Here is a 22,075-nt window from a genome sequence, read left to right on the forward strand (position 1 = left end):
CGCGATTTGTGTGTTCCATCGTCATTAACAGGCTCTGAACGTTACAATTAACTGTCAGTTTTGCGTCGGATTCGAAAATCTAGACTCACAGAGGAACGACCATAAGGTGCCCGAAGCAGCAATAGACCCTTGGAGACAGGTCGGCCGGAGGAGGATGTATTGAATCGCGACGCGATTTGTGTGTTCCATCGTCATTAACAGGCTCTGAACGTTACAATTAACTGTCAGTTTTGCGTCGGATTCGAAAATCTAGACTCACAGGAGATCGACCATAAGGTGCCCGAGGCAGCACTAGACCCTTGGAGACAAGTCGGCTGGAGGACGATGTATTGAATCGCGACGCGATTTGTGTGTTCCATCGTCATTAACAGGCTCTGAACGTTACAATCAACTGTCAGTTTTGCGTCGGATTCGAAAATCTAGACTCACAGGAGAACGACCATAAGGTGCCCGAGGCAGCAATAGACCCTTGGAGACAGGTCGGCCGGAGGACGATGTATTGAATCGCGACGCAATTTGTGTGTTCCATCGTCATGAACAGGCTCTGAACCTTACAATTAACTGTCAGTTTTGCGTCGGATTCGAAAATCTAGACTCACAGGAGATCGACCATAAGGTGCCCGAGGCTGCACTAGACCCTTGGAGACAAATCGGCTGGACGACGATGTATTGAATCGCGACGCAATTTGTGTGTTCCATCGTCATTAACAGGCTCTGAACGTTACAATTAACTGTCAGTTTTCGTCGTATTCGAAAATCTAAACTCACAGGAGATCGACCATAAGGTGCCCGAGGCAGCAATAGACCCTTGGAGACAGGTCGGCCGGAGGACGATGTATTGAATCGCGACGGGATTTGTGTGTTCCATCGTCATTAACAGGCTCTGAACGTTACAATTAACTGTCAGTTTGGCGTCGGATTCGAAAATCTAGACTCACAGGAGATGGACCATAAGGTGCCCGAGGCAGCAATAGACCCTTGGAGACAGGTCGGCCGGAGGACGATGTATTGAATCGCGACGCGATTTGTGTGTTCCATTGTCATTAAGAGGCTCTGAACGTTACAATTAACTGTCAGTTTTGCGTCGGATTCGAAAATCTAGACTCACAGGAGATGGACCATAAGGTGCCCGAGGCAGCAATAGACCCTTGGAGACAGGTCGGCCGGAGGACGATGTATTGAATCGCGACGGGATTTTTGTGTTCCATCGTCATTAACAGGCTCTGAACGTTACAATTAACTGTCAGTTTGGCGTCGGATTCGAAAATCTAGACTCACAAGACATCGACCATAAGGTGCCCGAGGCAGCAATAGACCCTTGGAGACAGGTCGGCCGGAGGACGATGTATTGAATCGCGACGGGATTTGTGTGTTCCATCGTCATTAACAGGCTCTGAACGTTACAATTAACTGTCAGTTTTGCGTCGGATTCGAAAATCTAGACTCACAGGAGATCGACCATAAGGTGCCCGAGGCAGCAATAGACACTTGGAGGCAGGTCGGCCGGAGGACGATGTATTGAATCGCGACGCGATTTGTGTGTTCCATCGTCATTAACAGGCTCTGAACGTTACAATTAACCGTCAGTTTTGCGTCGGATTCGAAAATCTAGACTCACAGGAGATCGACCATAATGTGCCCGAGGCAGCAATAGACCCTTGGAGACAGGTCGGCCGGAGGACGATGTATTGAATCGCGACGCAATGTGTGTGTTCCATCGTCATGAACAGGCTCTGAACCTTACAATTAACTGTCAGATTTGCGTCGGATTCGAAAATCTAGACTCACAGGAGATCGACCATAAGGTGCCCGAGGCAGCAATAGACCCTTGGAGACAGGTCGGCCGGAGGACGATGTATTGAATCGCGACGGGATTTGTGTGTTCCATCGTCATTAACAGGCTCTGAACGTTACAATTAACTGTCAGTTTTGCGTCGGATTCGAAAATCTAGACTCACAGGAGATCGACCATAAGGTGCCCGAGGCAGCAATAGACCCTTGGAGACAGGTCGGCCGGAGGACGATGTATTGAATCGCGACGGGATTTGTGTGTTCCATCGTCATTATCAGGCTCTGAACGTTACAATTAACTGTCAGTTTGGAGTCGGATTCGAAAATCTAGACTCACAGGAGAACGACCATACGGTGACCGAGGCAGCACTAGACCCTTGGAGACAAGTCGGCTGGAGGACGATGTATTGAATCGCGACGCAATTTGTGTGTTCCATCGTCATTAACAGGCTCTGAACGTTACAATTAACAGTCAGTTTTTTGTCGGATTGAAAATCTAGACTCACAGGAGGTCGACCATAAGGTGCCCGAGGCAGCAATAGACCCTTGGAGACAGGTCGGCCGGAGGACGACGTATTGTATTGCGACGCGATTTGTGTGTTCCATTGTAATTAAGAGGCTGTGAACCTTACAATTAACTGTAAGTTTTGCGTCGGATTCGAAAATCTAGACTCACAGGAGATCGACCATAAGGTGCCCGAGGCAGCACTAGACCCTTGGAGACAGGTCGGCCGGAGGAGGATGTATTGAATCGCGACGGGATTTGTGTGTTCCATCGTCATTAACAGGCTCTGGACGTTACAATTAACTGTCAGTTTTGCGTCCGATTCGAAAATCTAGACTCACAGGAGAACGACCATAAGGTGCCCGAGGCAGCAATAGACCCTTGGAGACAGGTCGGCCGGAGGACGATGTATTGAATCGCGACGCAATTTGTGTGTTCTATCGTCATTAACAGGCTCTGAACCTTACAATTAACTGTCAGTTTTGCGTCGGATTCGAAAATCTAGACTCACAGGAGATCGACCATAAGGTGCCCGAGGCAGCAATAGACCCTTGGAGACAGGTCGGCCGGAGGACGATGTATTGAATCGCGACGCGATTTGTGTGTTCCATCGTCATTAACAGGCTCTGAACGTTACAATTAACTGTCAGTTTTGCGTCGGATTCGAAAATCTAGACTCACAGGAGATCGACCATAAGGTGCCCGAGGCAGCAATAGACCCTTGGAGACAGGTCGGCCGGAGGACGATGTATTGAATCGCGACGCAATTTGTGTGTTCCATCGTCATTAACAGGCTCTGAACGTTACAATTAACCGTCAGTTTTGTGTCGCATTCGAAAATCTAGACTCACAGGAGATCGACCATAAGGTGCCCGAGGCAGCACTAGACCCTTGGAGACAAGTCGGCTGGAGGACGATGTATTGAATCGCGACGCGATTTGTGTGTTCCATCGTCATTAACAGGCTCTGAACGTTACAATCAACTGTCAGTTTTGCGTCGGAACCGAAAATCTAGACTCACAGGAGAACGACCATAAGGTGCCCGAGGCAGCAATAGACCCTTGGAGACAGGTCGGCCGGAGGACGATGTATTGAATCGCGACGCGATTTGTGTGTTCCATCGTCATTAACAGGCTCTGAACGTTACAATTAACTGTCAGTTTTGCGTCGGATTCGAAAATCTAGACTCACAGGAGAACGACCATAAGGTGCCCGAGGGAGCAATAGATCCTTGGAGACAGGTCGGCCGGAGGACGATGTATTGAATCTCGACGCAATTTGTGTGTTCCATCGTCATGAACAGGCTCTGAACCTTACAATTAACTGTCAGTTTTGCGTCGGATTCGAAAATCTAGACTCACAGGAGATCGACCATAAGGTGACCGAGGCAGCAATAGACCCTTGGAGACAGGTCGGCCGGAAGACGATGTATTGAATCGCGACGCAATTTGTGTGTTCCATTGTCATTAAGGGGCTCTGAACCTTACAATTAACTGTCAGTTTTGCGTCGGATTCGAAAATCTAGACTCACAGAGGAACGACCATAAGGTGCCCGAGGCAGCACTAGACCCTTGGAGACAAGTCGGCTGGAGGACGATGTATTGAATCGCGACGCGATTTGTGTGTTCCATCGTCATTAACAGGCTCTGAACGTTACAATCAACTGTCAGTTTTGCGTCGGATTCGAAAATCTAGACTCACAGGAGAACGACCATAAGGTGCCCGAGGCAGCAATAGACCCTTGGAGACAGGTCGGCCGGAGGACGATGTATTGAATCGCGACGCAATTTGTGTGTTCCATCGTCATGAACAGGCTCTGAACCTTGCAATTAACTGTCAGTTTTGCGTCGGATTCGAAAATCTAGACTCACAGGAGATCGACCATAAGGTGCCCGAGGCTGCACTAGACCCTTGGAGACAAATCGGCTGGACGACGATGTATTGAATCGCGACGCAATTTGTGTGTTCCATCGTCATTAACAGGCTCTGAACGTTACAATTAACTGTCAGTTTTGCGTCGGATTCGAAAATCTAAACTCACAGGAGATCGACCATAAGGTGCCCGAGGCAGCAATAGACCCTTGGAGACAGGTCGGCCGGAGGACGATGTATTGAATCGCGACGGGATTTGTGTGTTCCATCGTCATTAACAGGCTCTGAACGTTACAATTAACTGTCAGTTTTGCGTCGGACTCGAAAATCTAGACTCACAGGAGATGGACCATAAGGTGCCCGAGGCAGCAATAGACCCTTGGAGACAGGTCGGCCGGAGGACGATGTATTGAATCGCGACGCGATTTGTGTGTTCCATTGTCATTAAGAGGCTCTGAACGTTACAATTAACTGTCAGTTTTGCGTCGGATTCGAAAATCTAGACTCACAGGAGATGGACCATAAGGTGCCCGAGGCAGCAATAGACCCTTGGAGACAGGTCGGCCGGAGGACGATGTATTGAATCGCGACGGGATTTTTGTGTTCCATCGTCATTAACAGGCTCTGAACGTTACAATTAACTGTCAGTTTGGCGTCGGATTCGAAAATCTAGACTCACAAGACATCGACCATAAGGTGCCCGAGGCAGCAATAGACCCTTGGAGACAGGTCGGCCGGAGGACGATGTATTGAATCGCGACGGGATTTGTGTGTTCCATCGTCATTAACAGGCTCTGAACGTTACAATTAACTGTCAGTTTTGCGTCGGATTCGAAAATCTAGACTCACAGGAGATCGACCATAAGGTGCCCGAGGCAGCAATAGACACTTGGAGGCAGGTCGGCCGGAGGACGATGTATTGAATCGCGACGCGATTTGTGTGTTCCATCGTCATTAACAGGCTCTGAACGTTACAATTAACCGTCAGTTTTGCGTCGGATTCGAAAATCTAGACTCACAGGAGATCGACCATAATGTGCCCGAGGCAGCAATAGACCCTTGGAGACAGGTCGGCCGGAGGACGATGTATTGAATCGCGACGCAATGTGTGTGTTACATCGTCATGAACAGGCTCTGAACCTTACAATTAACTGTCAGATTTGCGTCGGATTCGAAAATCTAGACTCACAGGAGATCGACCATAAGGTGCCCGAGGCAGCAATAGACCCTTGGAGACAGGTCGGCCGGAGGACGATGTATTGAATCGCGACGGGATTTGTGTGTTCCATGGTCATTATCAGGCTCTGAACGTTACAATTAACTGTCAGTTTGGAGTCGGATTCGAAAATCTAGACTCACAGGAGAACGACCATACGGTGTCCGAGGCAGCACTAGACCCTTGGAGACAAGTCGGCTGGAGGACGATGTATTGAATCGCGACGCAATTTGTGTGTTCCATCGTCATTAACAGGCTCTGAACGTTACAATTAACAGTCAGTTTTTTGTCGGATTGAAAATCTAGACTCACAGGAGGTCGACCATAAGGTGCCCGAGGCAGCAATAGACCCTTGGAGACAGGTCGGCCGGAGGACGATGTATTGAATCGCGACGGGATTTGTGTGTTCCATCGTCATTAACAGGCTCTGGACGTTACAATTAACTGTCAGTTTTGCGTCCGATTCGAAAATCTAGACTCACAGGAGATCGACCATAAGGTGCCCGAGGCAGCAATAGACCCTTGGAGACAGGTCGGCCGGAGGACGATGTATTGAATCGCGACGCGATTTGTGTGTTCCATTGTCATTAAGAGGCCCTGAACCTTACAATTAACTGTCAGTTTTGCGTCGGATTCGAAAATCTAGACTCACAGGAGAACGACCATAAGGTGCCCGAGGCAGCACTAGACCCTTGGAGACAGGTCGGCTGGAGGACGATGTATTGAATCGCGACGCGATTTGTGTGTTCCATCGTCATTAACAGGCTCTGAACGTTACAATTAACTGTCAGTTTTGCGTCGGATTCGAAAATCTAGACTCACAGGAGAACGACCATAAGGTGCCCGAGGCAGCAATAGACCCTTGGAGACAGGTCGGCCAGAGGACGATGTATTGAATCGCGACGCAATTTGTGTGTTCTATCGTCATTAACAGGCTCTGAACCTTACAATTAACTGTCAGTTTTGCGTCGGATTCGAAAATCTAGACTCACAGGAGATCGACCATAAGGTGCCCGAGGCAGCAATAGACCCTTGGAGACAGGTCGGCCGGAGGACGATGTATTGAATCGCGACGCGATTTGTGTGTTCCATCGTCATTAACAGGCTCTGAACGTTACAATTAACTGTCAGTTTTGCGTCGGATTCGAAAATCTAGACTCACAGGAGATCGACCATAAGGTGCCCGAGGCAGCAATAGACCCTTGGAGACAGGTCGGCCGGAAGACGATGTATTGAATCGCGACGCAATTTGTGTGTTCCATTGTCATTAAGGGGCTCTGAACCTTACAATTAACTGTCAGTTTTGCGTCGGATTCGAAAATCTAGACTCACAGAGGAACGACCATAAGGTGCCCGAGGCAGCACTAGACCCTTGGAGACAAGTCGGCTGGAGGACGATGTATTGAATCGCGACGCGATTTGTGTGTTCCATCGTCATTAACAGGCTCTGAACGTTACAATCAACTGTCAGTTTTGCGTCGGATTCGAAAATCTAGACTCACAGGAGAACGACCATAAGGTGCCCGAGGCAGCAATAGACCCTTGGAGACAGGTAGGCCGGAGGACGATGTATTGAATCGCGACGCAATTTGTGTGTTCCATCGTCATGAACAGGCTCTGAACCTTACAATTAACTGTTTGTTTTGCGTCGGATTCGAAAATCTAGACTCACAGGAGATCGACCATAAGGTGCCCGAGGCTGCACTAGACCCTTGGAGACAAATCGGCTGGACGACGATGTATTGAATCGCGACGCAATTTGTGTGTTCCATCGTCATTAACAGGCTCTGAACGTTACAATTAACTGTCAGTTTTGCGTCGGATTCGAAAATCTAAACTCACAGGAGATCGACCATAAGGTGCCCGAGGCAGCAATAGACCCTTGGAGACAGGTCGGCCGGAGGACGATGTATTGAATCGCGACGGGATTTGTGTGTTCCATCGTCATTAACAGGCTCTGAACGTTACAATTAACTGTCAGTTTTGCGTCGGATTCGAAAATCTAGACTCACAGGAGATCGACCATAAGGTGCCCGAGGCAGCAATAGACCCTTGGAGACAGGTCGGCCGGAAGACGATGTATTGAATCGCGACGCAATTTGTGTGTTCCATTGTCATTAAGGGGCTCTGAACCTTACAATTAACTGTCAGTTTTGCGTCGGATTCGAAAATCTAGACTCACAGAGGAACGACCATAAGGTGCCCGAGGCAGCACTAGACCCTTGGAGACAAGTCGGCTGGAGGACGATGTATTGAATCGCGACGCGATTTGTGTGTTCCATCGTCATTAACAGGCTCTGAACGTTACAATCAACTGTCAGTTTTGCGTCGGATTCGAAAATCTAGACTCACAGTAGAACGACCATAAGGTGCCCGAGGCAGCAATAGACCCTTGGAGACAGGTAGGCCGGAGGACGATGTATTGAATCGCGACGCAATTTGTGTGTTCCATCGTCATGAACAGGCTCTGAACCTTACAATTAACTGTTTGTTTTGCGTCGGATTCGAAAATCTAGACTCACAGGAGATCGACCATAAGGTGCCCGAGGCTGCACTAGACCCTTGGAGACAAATCGGCTGGACGACGATGTATTGAATCGCGACGCAATTTGTGTGTTCCATCGTCATTAACAGGCTCTGAACGTTACAATTAACTGTCAGTTTTGCGTCGGATTCGAAAATCTAAACTCACAGGAGATCGACCATAAGGTGCCCGAGGCAGCAATAGACACTTGGAGGCAGGTCGGCCGGAGGACGATGTATTGAATCGCGACGCGATTTGTGTGTTCCATCGTCATTAACAGGCTCTGAACGTTACAATTAACTGTCAGTTTTGCGTCGGATTCGAAAATCTAGACTCACAGGAGATGGACCATAAGGTGCCCGAGGCAGCAATAGACCCTTGGAGACAGGTCGGCCGGAGGACGATGTATTGAATCGCGACGGGATTTGTGTGTTCCATCGTCATTAACAGGCTCTGAACGTTACAATTAACTGTCAGTTTTGCGTCGGATTCGAAAATCTAGACTCACAGGAGATCGACCATAAGGTGCCCGAGGCAGCAATACACACTTGGAGGCAGGTCGGGCGGAGGACGAAGTATTGAATCGCGACGCGATTTGTGTGTTCCATCGTCATTAACAGGCTCTGAAGGTTACAATTAACCGTCAGTTTTGCGTCGGATTCGAAAATCTAGACTCACAGGAGATCGACCATAAGGTGCCCGAGGCAGCAATAGACCCTTGGAGACAGGTCGGCCGGAGGACGATGTATTGAATCGCGACGCAATTTGTGTGTTCCATCGTCATGAACAGGCTCTGAACCTTACAATTAACTGTCAGTTTTGCGTCGGATTCGAAAATCTAGACTCACAGGAGATCGACCATAAGGTGCCCGAGGCAGCAATAGACCCTTGGAGACAGGTCGGCCGGAGGACGATGTATTGAATCGCGTCGCGATTTGTGTGTTCCATCGTCATTAACAGGCTCTGAACGTTACAATTAACCGTCAGTTTTGTGTCGCATTCGAAAATCTAGACTCACAGGAGATCGACCATAAGGTGCCCGAGGCAGCACTAGACCCTTGGAGACAAGTCGGCTGGAGGACGATGTATTGAATCGCGACGCGATTTGTGTGTTCCATCGTCATTAACAGGCTCTGAACGTTACAATTAACTGTCAGTTTTGCGTCGGATTCGAAAATCTAGACTCACAGGAGAACGACCATAAGGTGCCCGAGGCAGCAATAGACCCTTGGAGACAAATCGGCTGGAGGACGATGTATTGAATCGCGACGCGATTTGTGTGTTCCATCGTCATTAACAGGCTCTGAACGTTACAATTAACTGTCAGTTTTGCGTCGGATTCGAAAATCTAGACTCACAGGAGAACGACCATAAGGTGCCCGAAGCAGCAATAGACCCTTGGAGACAGGTCGGCCGGAGGACGATGTATTGAATCGCGACGCGATTTGTGTGTTCCATCGTCATTAACAGGCTCTGAACGTTACAATTAACTGTCAGTTTTGCGTCGGATTCGAAAATCTAGACTCACAGGAGATCGACCATAAGGTGCCCGAGGCAGCAATAGACCCTTGGAGACAGGTCGGCCGGAAGACGATGTATTGAATCGCGACGCAATTTGTGTGTTCCATTGTCATTAAGGGGCTCTGAACCTTACAATTAACTGTCAGTTTTGCGTCGGATTCGAAAATCTAGACTCACAGAGGAACGACCATAAGGTGCCCGAGGCAGCACTAGACCCTTGGAGACAAGTCGGCTGGAGGACGATGTATTGAATCGCGACGCGATTTGTGTGTTCCATCGTCATTAACAGGCTCTGAACGTTACAATTAACTGTCAGTTTTGCGTCGGATTCGAAAATCTAGACTCACAGGAGAACGACCATAAGGTGCCCGAAGCAGCAATAGACCCTTGGAGACAGGTCGGCCGGAGGACGATGTATTGAATCGCGACGCGATTTGTGTGTTCCATCGTCATTAACAGGCTCTGAACGTTACAATTAACTGTCAGTTTTGCGTCGGATTCGAAAATCTAGACTCACAGGAGATCGACCATAAGGTGCCCGAGGCAGCAATAGACCCTTGGAGACAGGTCGGCCGGAAGACGATGTATTGAATCGCGACGCAATTTGTGTGTTCCATTGTCATTAAGGGGCTCTGAACCTTACAATTAACTGTCAGTTTTGCGTCGGATTCGAAAATCTAGACTCACAGAGGAACGACCATAAGGTGCCCGAGGCAGCACTAGACCCTTGGAGACAAGTCGGCTGGAGGACGATGTATTGAATCGCGACGCGATTTGTGTGTTCCATCGTCATTAACAGGCTCTGAACGTTACAATTAACTGTCAGTTTTGCGTCGGATTCGAAAATCTAGACTCACAGGAGATGGACCATAAGGTGCCCGAGGCAGCAATAGACCCTTGGAGACAGGTCGGCCGGAGGACGATGTATTGAATCGCGACGGGATTTGTGTGTTCCATCGTCATTAACAGGCTCTGAACGTTACAATTAACTGTCAGTTTTGCGTCGGATTCGAAAATCTAGACTCACAGGAGATCGACCATAAGGTGCCCGAGGCAGCAATACACACTTGGAGGCAGGTCGGCCGGAGGACGAAGTATTGAATCGCGACGCGATTTGTGTGTTCTATCGTCATTAACAGGCTCTGAACGTTACAATTAACCGTCAGTTTTGCGTCGGATTCGAAAATCTAGACTCACAGGAGATCGACCATAAGGTGCCCGAGGCAGCAATAGACCCTTGGAGACAGGTCGGCCGGAGGACGATGTATTGAATCGCGACGCAATTTGTGTGTTCCATCGTCATGAACAGGCTCTGAACCTTACAATTAACTGTCAGTTTTGCGTCGGATTCGAAAATCTAGACTCACAGGAGATCGACCATAAGGTGCCCGAGGCAGCAATAGACCCTTGGAGACAGGTCGGCCGGAGGACGATGTATTGAATCGCGACGCGATTTGTGTGTTCCATCGTCATTAACAGGCTCTGAACGTTACAATTTACCGTCAGTTTTGTGTCGCATTCGAAAATCTAGACTCACAGGAGATCGACCATAAGGTGCCCGAGGCAGCACTAGACCCTTGGAGACAAGTCGGCTGGAGGACGATGTATTGAATCGCGACGCGATTTGTGTGTTCCATCGTCATTAACAGGCTCTGAACGTTACAATCAACTGTCAGTTTTGCGTCGGAACCGAAAATCTAGACTCACAGGAGAACGACCATAAGGTGCCCGAGGTAGCAATAGACCCTTGGAGACAGGTCGGCCGGAGGACGAAGTATTGAATCGCGACGCGATTTGTGTGTTCCATCGTCATTAACAGGCTCTGAACGTTACAATTAACTGTCAGTTTTGCGTCGGATTCGAAAATCTAGACTCACAGGAGAACGACCATAAGGTGCCCGAGGGAGCAATAGATCCTTGGAGACAGGTCGGCCGGAGGACGATGTATTGAATCTCGACGCAATTTGTGTGTTCCATCGTCATGAACAGGCTCTGAACCTTACAATTAACTGTCAGTTTTGCGTCGGATTCGAAAATCTAGACTCACAGGAGATCGACCATAAGGTGACCGAGGCAGCAATAGACCCTTGGAGACAGGTCGGCCGGAGGACGATGTATTGAATCGCGACGCGATTTGTGTGTTCCATCGTCATTAACAGGCTCTGAACGTTACAATTAATTGTCAGTTTTGCGTCGGATTCGAAAATCTAGACTCACAGGAGATCGACCATAAGGTGCCCGAGGCAGCAATAGAACCTTGGGGACAGGTCGGCCGGAGGACGATGCATTGAATCGCGACGCGATTTGTGTGTTCCATCGTCATTAACAGGCTCTGAACGTTACAATTAACCGTCAGTTTTGCGTCGGATTCGAAAATCTAGACTCACAGGAGATCGACCATAAGGTGCCCGAGGCAGCAATAGACCCTTGGAGACAGGTCGGCCGGAAGACGATGTATTGAATCGCGACGCAATTTGTGTGTTCCATTGTCATTAAGGGGCTCTGAACCTTACAATTAACTGTCAGTTTTGCGTCGGATTCGAAAATCTAGACTCACAGGAGAACGACCATAAGGTGCCCGAGGCAGCACTAGACCCTTGGAGACAAGTCGGCTGGAGGACGATGTATTGAATCGCGACGCGATTTGTGTGTTCCATCGTCATTAACAGGCTCTGAACGTTACAATCAACTGTCAGTTTTGCGTCGGATTCGAAAATCTAGACTCACAGGAGAACGACCATAAGGTGCCCGAGGCAGCAATAGACCCTTGGAGACAGGTCGGCCGGAGGACGATGTATTGAATCGCGACGCGATTTGTGTGTTCCATCGTCATTAACAGGCTCTGAACGTTACAATTAACTGTCAGTTTTGCGTCGGATTCGAAAATCTAGACTCACAGAGGAACGACCATAAGGTGCCCGAAGCAGCAATAGACCCTTGGAGACAGGTCGGCCGGAGGAGGATGTATTGAATCGCGACGCGATTTGTGTGTTCCATCGTCATTAACAGGCTCTGAACGTTACAATTAACTGTCAGTTTTGCGTCGGATTCGAAAATCTAGACTCACAGGAGATCGACCATAAGGTGCCCGAGGCAGCACTAGACCCTTGGAGACAAGTCGGCTGGAGGACGATGTATTGAATCGCGACGCGATTTGTGTGTTCCATCGTCATTAACAGGCTCTGAACGTTACAATCAACTGTCAGTTTTGCGTCGGATTCGAAAATCTAGACTCACAGGAGAACGACCATAAGGTGCCCGAGGCAGCAATAGACCCTTGGAGACAGGTCGGCCGGAAGACGATGTATTGAATCGCGACGCAATTTGTGTGTTCCATTGTCATTAAGGGGCTCTGAACCTTACAATTAACTGTCAGTTTTGCGTCGGATTCGAAAATCTAGACTCACAGAGGAATGACCATAAGGTGCCCGAGGCAGCACTAGACCCTTGGAGACAAGTCGGCTGGAGGACGATGTATTGAATCGCGACGCGATTTGTGTGTTCCATCGTCATTAACAGGCTCTGAACGTTACAATTAACTGTCAGTTTTGCGTCGGATTCGAAAATCTAGACTCACAGGAGATGGACCATAAGGTGCCCGAGGCAGCAATAGACCCTTGGAGACAGGTCGGCCGGAGGACGATGTATTGAATCGCGACGGGATTTGTGTGTTCCATCGTCATTAACAGGCTCTGAACGTTACAATTAACTGTCAGTTTTGCGTCGGATTCGAAAATCTAGACTCACAGGAGATCGACCATAAGGTGCCCGAGGCAGCAATACACACTTGGAGGCAGGTCGGCCGGAGGACGAAGTATTGAATCGCGACGCGATTTGTGTGTTCCATCGTCATTAACAGGCTCTGAACGTTACAATTAACCGTCAGTTTTGCGTCGGATTCGAAAATCTAGACTCACAGGAGATCGACCATAAGGTGCCCGAGGCAGCAATAGACCCTTGGAGACAGGTCGGCCGGAGGACGATGTATTGAATCGCGACGCAATTTGTGTGTTCCATCGTCATGAACAGGCTCTGAACCTTACAATTAACTGTCAGTTTTGCGTCGGATTCGAAAATCTAGACTCACAGGAGATCGACCATAAGGTGCCCGAGGCAGCAATAGACCCTTGGAGACAGGTCGGCCGGAGGACGATGTATTGAATCGCGACGCGATTTGTGTGTTCCATCGTCATTAACAGGCTCTGAACGTTACAATTTACCGTCAGTTTTGTGTCGCATTCGAAAATCTAGACTCACAGGAGATCGACCATAAGGTGCCCGAGGCAGCACTAGACCCTTGGAGACAAGTCGGCTGGAGGACGATGTATTGAATCGCGACGCGATTTGTGTGTTCCATCGTCATTAACAGGCTCTGAACGTTACAATCAACTGTCAGTTTTGCGTCGGAACCGAAAATCTAGACTCACAGGAGAACGACCATAAGGTGCCCGAGGTAGCAATAGACCCTTGGAGACAGGTCGGCCGGAGGACGAAGTATTGAATCGCGACGCGATTTGTGTGTTCCATCGTCATTAACAGGCTCTGAACGTTACAATTAACTGTCAGTTTTGCGTCGGATTCGAAAATCTAGACTCACAGGAGAACGACCATAAGGTGCCCGAGGGAGCAATAGATCCTTGGAGACAGGTCGGCCGGAGGACGATGTATTGAATCTCGACGCAATTTGTGTGTTCCATCGTCATGAACAGGCTCTGAACCTTACAATTAACTGTCAGTTTTGCGTCGGATTCGAAAATCTAGACTCACAGGAGATCGACCATAAGGTGACCGAGGCAGCAATAGACCCTTGGAGACAGGTCGGCCGGAGGACGATGTATTGAATCGCGACGCGATTTGTGTGTTCCATCGTCATTAACAGGCTCTGAACGTTACAATTAATTGTCAGTTTTGCGTCGGATTCGAAAATCTAGACTCACAGGAGATCGACCATAAGGTGCCCGAGGCAGCAATAGAACCTTGGGGACAGGTCGGCCGGAGGACGATGCATTGAATCGCGACGCGATTTGTGTGTTCCATCGTCATTAACAGGCTCTGAACGTTACAATTAACCGTCAGTTTTGCGTCGGATTCGAAAATCTAGACTCACAGGAGATCGACCATAAGGTGCCCGAGGCAGCAATAGACCCTTGGAGACAGGTCGGCCGGAAGACGATGTATTGAATCGCGACGCAATTTGTGTGTTCCATTGTCATTAAGGGGCTCTGAACCTTACAATTAACTGTCAGTTTTGCGTCGGATTCGAAAATCTAGACTCACAGGAGAACGACCATAAGGTGCCCGAGGCAGCACTAGACCCTTGGAGACAAGTCGGCTGGAGGACGATGTATTGAATCGCGACGCGATTTGTGTGTTCCATCGTCATTAACAGGCTCTGAACGTTACAATCAACTGTCAGTTTTGCGTCGGATTCGAAAATCTAGACTCACAGGAGAACGACCATAAGGTGCCCGAGGCAGCAATAGACCCTTGGAGACAGGTCGGCCGGAGGACGATGTATTGAATCGCGACGCGATTTGTGTGTTCCATCGTCATTAACAGGCTCTGAACGTTACAATTAACTGTCAGTTTTGCGTCGGATTCGAAAATCTAGACTCACAGAGGAACGACCATAAGGTGCCCGAAGCAGCAATAGACCCTTGGAGACAGGTCGGCCGGAGGAGGATGTATTGAATCGCGACGCGATTTGTGTGTTCCATCGTCATTAACAGGCTCTGAACGTTACAATTAACTGTCAGTTTTGCGTCGGATTCGAAAATCTAGACTCACAGGAGATCGACCATAAGGTGCCCGAGGCAGCACTAGACCCTTGGAGACAAGTCGGCTGGAGGACGATGTATTGAATCGCGACGCGATTTGTGTGTTCCATCGTCATTAACAGGCTCTGAACGTTACAATCAACTGTCAGTTTTGCGTCGGATTCGAAATCTAGACTCACAGGAGAACGACCATAAGGTGCCCGAGGCAGCAATAGACCCTTGGAGACAGGTCGGCCGGAGGACGATGTATTGAATCGCGACGCAATTTGTGTGTTCCATCGTCATGAACAGGCTCTGAACCTTACAATTAACTGTCAGTTTTGCGTCGGATTCGAAAATCTAGACTCACAGGAGATCGACCATAAGGTGCCCGAGGCTGCACTAGACCCTTGGAGACAAATCGGCTGGACGACGATGTATTGAATCGCGACGCAATTTGTGTGTTCCATCGTCATTAACAGGCTCTGAACGTTACAATTAACTGTCAGTTTTGCGTCGGATTCGAAAATCTAAACTCACAGGAGATCGACCATAAGGTGCCCGAGGCAGCAATAGACCCTTGGAGACAGGTCGGCCGGAGGACGATGTATTGAATCGCGACGGGATTTGTGTGTTCCATCGTCATTAACAGGCTCTGAACGTTACAATTAACTGTTAGTTTTGCGTCGGATTCGAAAATCTAGACTCACAGGAGATGGACCATAAGGTGCCCGAGGCAGCAATAGACCCTTGGAGACAGGTCGGCCGGAGGACGATGTATTGAATCGCGACGCGATTTGTGTGTTCCATTGTCATTAAGAGGCTCTGAACGTTACAATTAACTGTCAGTTTTGCGTCGGATTCGAAAATCTAGACTCACAGGAGATGGACCATAAGGTGCCCGAGGCAGCAATAGACCCTTGGAGACAGGTTGGCCGGAGGACGATGTATTGAATCGCGACGGGATTTGTGTGTTCCATCGTCATTAACAGGCTCTGGACGTTACAATTAACTGTCAGTTTGGCGTCGGATTCGAAAATCTAGACTCACAAGACATCGACCATAAGGTGCCCGAGGCAGCAATAGACCCTTGGAGACAGGTCGGCCGGAGGACGATGTATTGAATCGCGACGGGATTTGTGTGTTCCATCGTCATTAACAGGCTCTGAACGTTACAATTAACTGTCAGTTTTGCGTCGGATTCGAAAATCTAGACTCACAGGAGATCGACCATAAGGTGCCCGAGGCAGCAATAGACACTTGGAGGCAGGTCGGCCGGAGGACGATGTATTGAATCGCGACGCGATTTGTGTGTTCCATCGTCATTAACAGGCTCTGAACGTTACAATTAACCGTCAGTTTTGCGTCGGATTCGAAAATCTAGACTCACAGGAGATCGACCATAATGTGCCCGAGGCAGCAATAGACCCTTGGAGACAGGTCGGCCGGAGGACGATGTATTGAATCGCGACGCAATGTGTGTGTTCCATCGTCATGAACAGGCTCTGAACCTTACAATTAACTGTCAGATTTGCGTCGGATTCGAAAATCTAGACTCACAGGAGATCGACCATAAGGTGCCCGAGGCAGCAATAGACCCTTGGAGACAGGTCGGCCGGAGGACGATGTATTGAATCGCGACGCGATTTGTGTGTTCCATCGTCATTAACAGGCTCTGAACGTTACAATTAACTGTCAGTTTTGCGTCGGATTCGAAAATCTAGACTCACAGGAGATCGACCATAAGGTGCCCGAGGCAGCAATAGACCCTTGGAGACAGGTCGGCCGGAGGACGATGTATTGAATCGCGACGGGATTTGTGTGTTCCATCGTCATTATCAGGCTCTGAACGTTACAATTAACTGTCAGTTTGGAGTCGGATTCGAAAATCTAGACTCAAAGGAGATCGACCATAAGGTGCCCGAGGCAGCAATAGACCCTTGGAGACAGGTCGGCCGGAGGACGATGTATTGAATCGCGACGGGATTTGTGTGTTCCATCGTCATTAACAGGCTCTGAACGTTACAATTAACTGCGTCGGTTTCGAAAATCTAGACTCACAGGAGATCGACCATAAGGTGCCCGAGGCAGCAATAGTCCCTTGGAATCAAGTCGGCCGGAGGACGATGTATTGAATCGCGACGCGATTTGTGTGTTCCATTGCCATTAAGAGGCTCTGAGCCTTACAATTAACTGACAGTTTTGCGTCGGATTCGAAAATCAAGACTCACAGGAGAACGACCATACGGTGTCCGAGGCAGCACTAGACCCTTGGAGACAAGTCGGCTGGAGGACGATGTATTGAATCGCGACGGGATTTGTGTGTTCCATCGTCATTAACAGGCTCTGGACGTTACAATTAACTGTCAGTTTTGCGTCCGATTCGAAAATCTAGACTCACAGGAGATCGACCATAAGGTGCCCGAGGCAGCAATAGACCCTTGGAGACAGGTCGGCCGGAGGACGATGTATTGAATCGCGACGCGATTTGTGTGTTCCATTGTCATTAAGAGGCCCTGAACCTTACAATTAACTGTCAGTTTTGCGTCGGATTCGAAAATCTAGACTCACAGGAGAACGACCATAAGGTGCCCGAGGCAGCACTAGACCCTTGGAGACAGGTCGGCTGGAGGACGATGTATTGAATCGCGACGCGATTTGTGTGTTCCATCGTCATTAACAGGCTCTGAACGTTACAATTAACTGTCAGTTTTGCGTCGGATTCGAAAATCTAGACTCACAGGAGAACGACCATAAGGTGCCCGAGGCAGCAATAGACCCTTGGAGACAGGTCGGCCGGAGGACGATGTATTGAATCGCGACGCAATTTGTGTGTTCTATCGTCATTAACAGGCTCTGAACCTTACAATTAACTGTCAGTTTTGCGTCGGATTCGAAAATCTAGACTCACAGGAGATCGACCATAAGGTGCCCGAGGCAGCAATAGACCCTTGGAGACAGGTCGGCCGGAGGACGATGTATTGAATCGCGACGTGATTTGTGTGTTCCATCGTCATTAACAGGCTCTGAACGTTACAATTAACTGTCAGTTTTGCGTCGGATTCGAAAATCTAGACTCACAGGAGATCGACCATAAGGTCCCCGAAGCAGCAATAGACCCTTGGAGACAGGTCGGCCGGAGGACGATGTATTGAATCGCGACGCGATTTGTGTGTTCCATCGTCATTAACAGGCTCTGAACGTTACAATTAACTGTCAGTTTTGCGTCGGATTCGAAAATCTAGACTCACAGGAGATCGACCATAAGGTGCCCGAGGCAGCAATAGACCCTTGGAGACAGGTCGGCCGGAAGACGATGTATTGAATTGCGACGCAATTTGTGTGTTCCGTTGTCATTAAGGGGCTCTGAACCTTACAATTAACTGTCAGTTTTGCGTCGGATTCGAAAATCTAGACTCACAGAGGAACGACCATAAGGTGCCCGAGGCAGCACTAGACCCTTGGAGACAAGTCGGCTGGAGGACGATGTATTGAATCGCGACGCAATTTGTGTGTTCCATCGTCATGAACAGGCTCTGAACCTTACAATTAACTGTCAGTTTTGCGTCGGATTCGAAAATCTAGACTCACAGGAGATCGACCATAAGGTGCCCGAGGCAGCACTAGATCCTTGGAGACAAATCGGCTGGACGACGATGTATTGAATCGCGACGCAATTTGTGTGTTCCATCGTCATTAACAGGCTCTGAACGTTACAATTAACTGTCAGTTTTGCGTCGGATTCGAAAATCTAAACTCACAGGAGATCGACCATAAGGTGCCCGAGGCAGCAATAGACCCTTGGAGACAGGTCGGCCGGAGGACGATGTATTGTATCGCGACGGGATTTGTGTGTTCCATCGTCATTAACAGGCTCTGAACGTTACAATTAACTGTCAGTTTTGCGTCGGATTCGAAAATCTAGACTCACAGGAGATCGACCATAAGGTGCCCGAGGCAGCAATAGACCCTTGGAGACAGGTCGGCTGGAGGACGATGTATTGAATCGCGACGCCATTTGTGTGTTCCATCGTCATTAACAGGCTCTGAACGTTACAATTAACTGTCAGTTTTGCGTCGGATTCGAAAATCTAGACTCACAGGAGAACGACAATAAGGTGCCCGAGGCAGCACTAGACCCTTGGAGACAAGTCGTCTGGAGGACGATGTATTGAATCGCGACGCGATTTGTGTGTTCCATTGTCATTTACAGGCTCTGAACGTTACAATTAACTGTCAGGTTTGCGTCGGTTTCGAAAATCTAGACTCACAGGAGATCGACCATAAGGTGCCCGAGGCAGCAATAGACCCTTGGAGACAGGTCGGCCGGAGGACGATGTATTGAATCGCGACGCGATTTGTGTGTTCCATCGTCATTAACAGGCTCTGAACGTTACAATTAACTGTCAGTTTTGCGTCGGATTCGAAAATCTAGACTCACAAAGGAACGACCATAAGGTGCCCGAGGCAGCACTAGACCCTTGGAGACAAGTCGGCTGGAGGACGATGTATTGAATCGCGACGCGATTTGTGTGTTCCATAGTCATTAACAGGCTCTGAACGTTACAATTAACTGTCAGTTTTGCGTCGGATTCGAAAATCTAGACTCACAGGAGATGGACCATAAGGTGCCCGAGGCAGCAATAGACCCTTGGAGACAGGTCGGCCGGAGGACGATGTATTGAATCGCGACGCGATTTGTGTGTTCCATTGTCATTAAGAGGCTCTGAACCTTACAATTAACTGTCAGTTTTGCGTCGGATTCGAAAATCTAGACTCACAGGAGATCCACCATAAGGTGCCCGAGGCAGCAATAGACCCTTGGAGACAGGTCGGCCGGAGGACGATGTATTGAATCGCGACGGCATTTGTGTGTTCCATCGTCATTATCAGGCTCTGAACGTTACAATTAACTGTCAGTTTGGAGTCGGATTCGAAAATCTAGACTCAAAGGAGATCGACCATAAGGTGCCCGAGGCAGCAATAGACCCTTGGAGACAGGTCGGCCGGAGGACGATGTATTGAATCGCGACGGGATTTGTGTGTTCCATCGTCATTAACAGGCTCTGAACGTTACAATTAACTGCGTCGGTTTCGAAAATCTAGACTCACAGGAGATCGACCATAAGGTGCCCGAGGCAGCAATAGTCCCTTGGAATCAAGTCGGCCGGAGGACGATGTATTGAATCGCGACGCGATTTGTGTGTTCCATTGCCATTAAGAGGCTCTGAGCCTTACAATTAACTGTCAGTTTTGCGTCGGATTCGAAAATCAAGACTCACAGGAGAACGACCATACGGTGTCCGAGGCAGCACTAGACCCTTGGAGACAAGTCGGCTGGAGGACGATGTATTGAATCGCGACGGGATTTGTGTGTTCCATCGTCATTAACAGGCTCTGGACGTTACAATTAACTGTCAGTTTTGCGTCCGATTCGAAAATCTAGACTCACAGGAGATCGACCATAAGGTGCCCGAGGCAGCAATAGACCCTTGGAGACAGGTCGGCCGGAGGACGATGTATTGAATCGCGACGCGATTTGTGTGTTCCATTGTCATTAAGAGGCCCTGAACCTTACAATTAACTGTCAGTTTTGCGTCGGATTCGAAAATCTAGACTCACAGGAGAACGACCATAAGGTGCCCGAGGCAGCACTAGACCCTTGGAGACAGGTCGGCTGGAGGACGATGTATTGAATCGCGACGCGATTTGTGTGTTCCATCGTCATTAACAGGCTCTGAACGTTACAATTAACTGTCAGTTTTGCGTCGGATTCGAAAATCTAGACTCACAGGAGAACGACCATAAGGTGCCCGAGGCAGCAATAGACCCTTGGAGACAGGTCGGCCGGAGGACGATGTATTGAATCGCGACGCAATTTGTGTGTTCTATCGTCATTAACAGGCTCTGAACCTTACAATTAACTGTCAGTTTTGCGTCGGATTCGAAAATCTAGACTCACAGGAGATCGACCATAAGGTGCCCGAGGCAGCAATAGACCCTTGGAGACAGGTCGGCCGGAGGACGATGTATTGAATCGCGACGTGATTTGTGTGTTCCATCGTCATTAACAGGCTCTGAACGTTACAATTAACTGTCAGTTTTGCGTCGGATTCGAAAATCTAGACTCACAGGAGATCGACCATAAGGTGCCCGAAGCAGCAATAGACCCTTGGAGACAGGTCGGCCGGAGGACGATGTATTGAATCGCGACGCGATTTGTGTGTTCCATCGTCATTAACAGGCTCTGAACGTTACAATTAACTGTCAGTTTTGCGTCGGATTCGAAAATCTAGACTCACAGGAGATCGACCATAAGGTGCCCGAGGCAGCAATAGACCCTTGGAGACAGGTCGGCCGGAAGACGATGTATTGAATTGCGACGCAATTTGTGTGTTCCGTTGTCATTAAGGGGCTCTGAACCTTACAATTAACTGTCAGTTTTGCGTCGGATTCGAAAATCTAGACTCACAGAGGAACGACCATAACGTGCCCGAGGCAGCACTAGACCCTTGGAGACAAGTCGGCTGGAGGACGATGTATTGAATCGCGACGCAATTTGTGTGTTCCATCGTCATGAACAGGCTCTGAACCTTACAATTAACTGTCAGTTTTGCGTCGGATTCGAAAATCTAGACTCACAGGAGATCGACCATAAGGTGCCCGAGGCAGCACTAGATCCTTGGAGACAAATCGGCTGGACGACGATGTATTGAATCGCGACGCAATTTGTGTGTTCCATCGTCATTAACAGGCTCTGAACGTTACAATTAACTGTCAGTTTTGCGTCGGATTCGAAAATCTAAACTCACAGGAGATCGACCATAAGGTGCCCGAGGCAGCAATAGACCCTTGGAGACAGGTCGGCCGGAGGACGATGTATTGTATCG

The sequence above is a fragment of the Schistocerca nitens genome, chromosome 8 (genome assembly GCF_023898315.1).
Source record: "Schistocerca nitens isolate TAMUIC-IGC-003100 chromosome 8, iqSchNite1.1, whole genome shotgun sequence".
Classification (NCBI taxonomy): Eukaryota; Metazoa; Arthropoda; class Insecta; order Orthoptera; family Acrididae; genus Schistocerca; species Schistocerca nitens.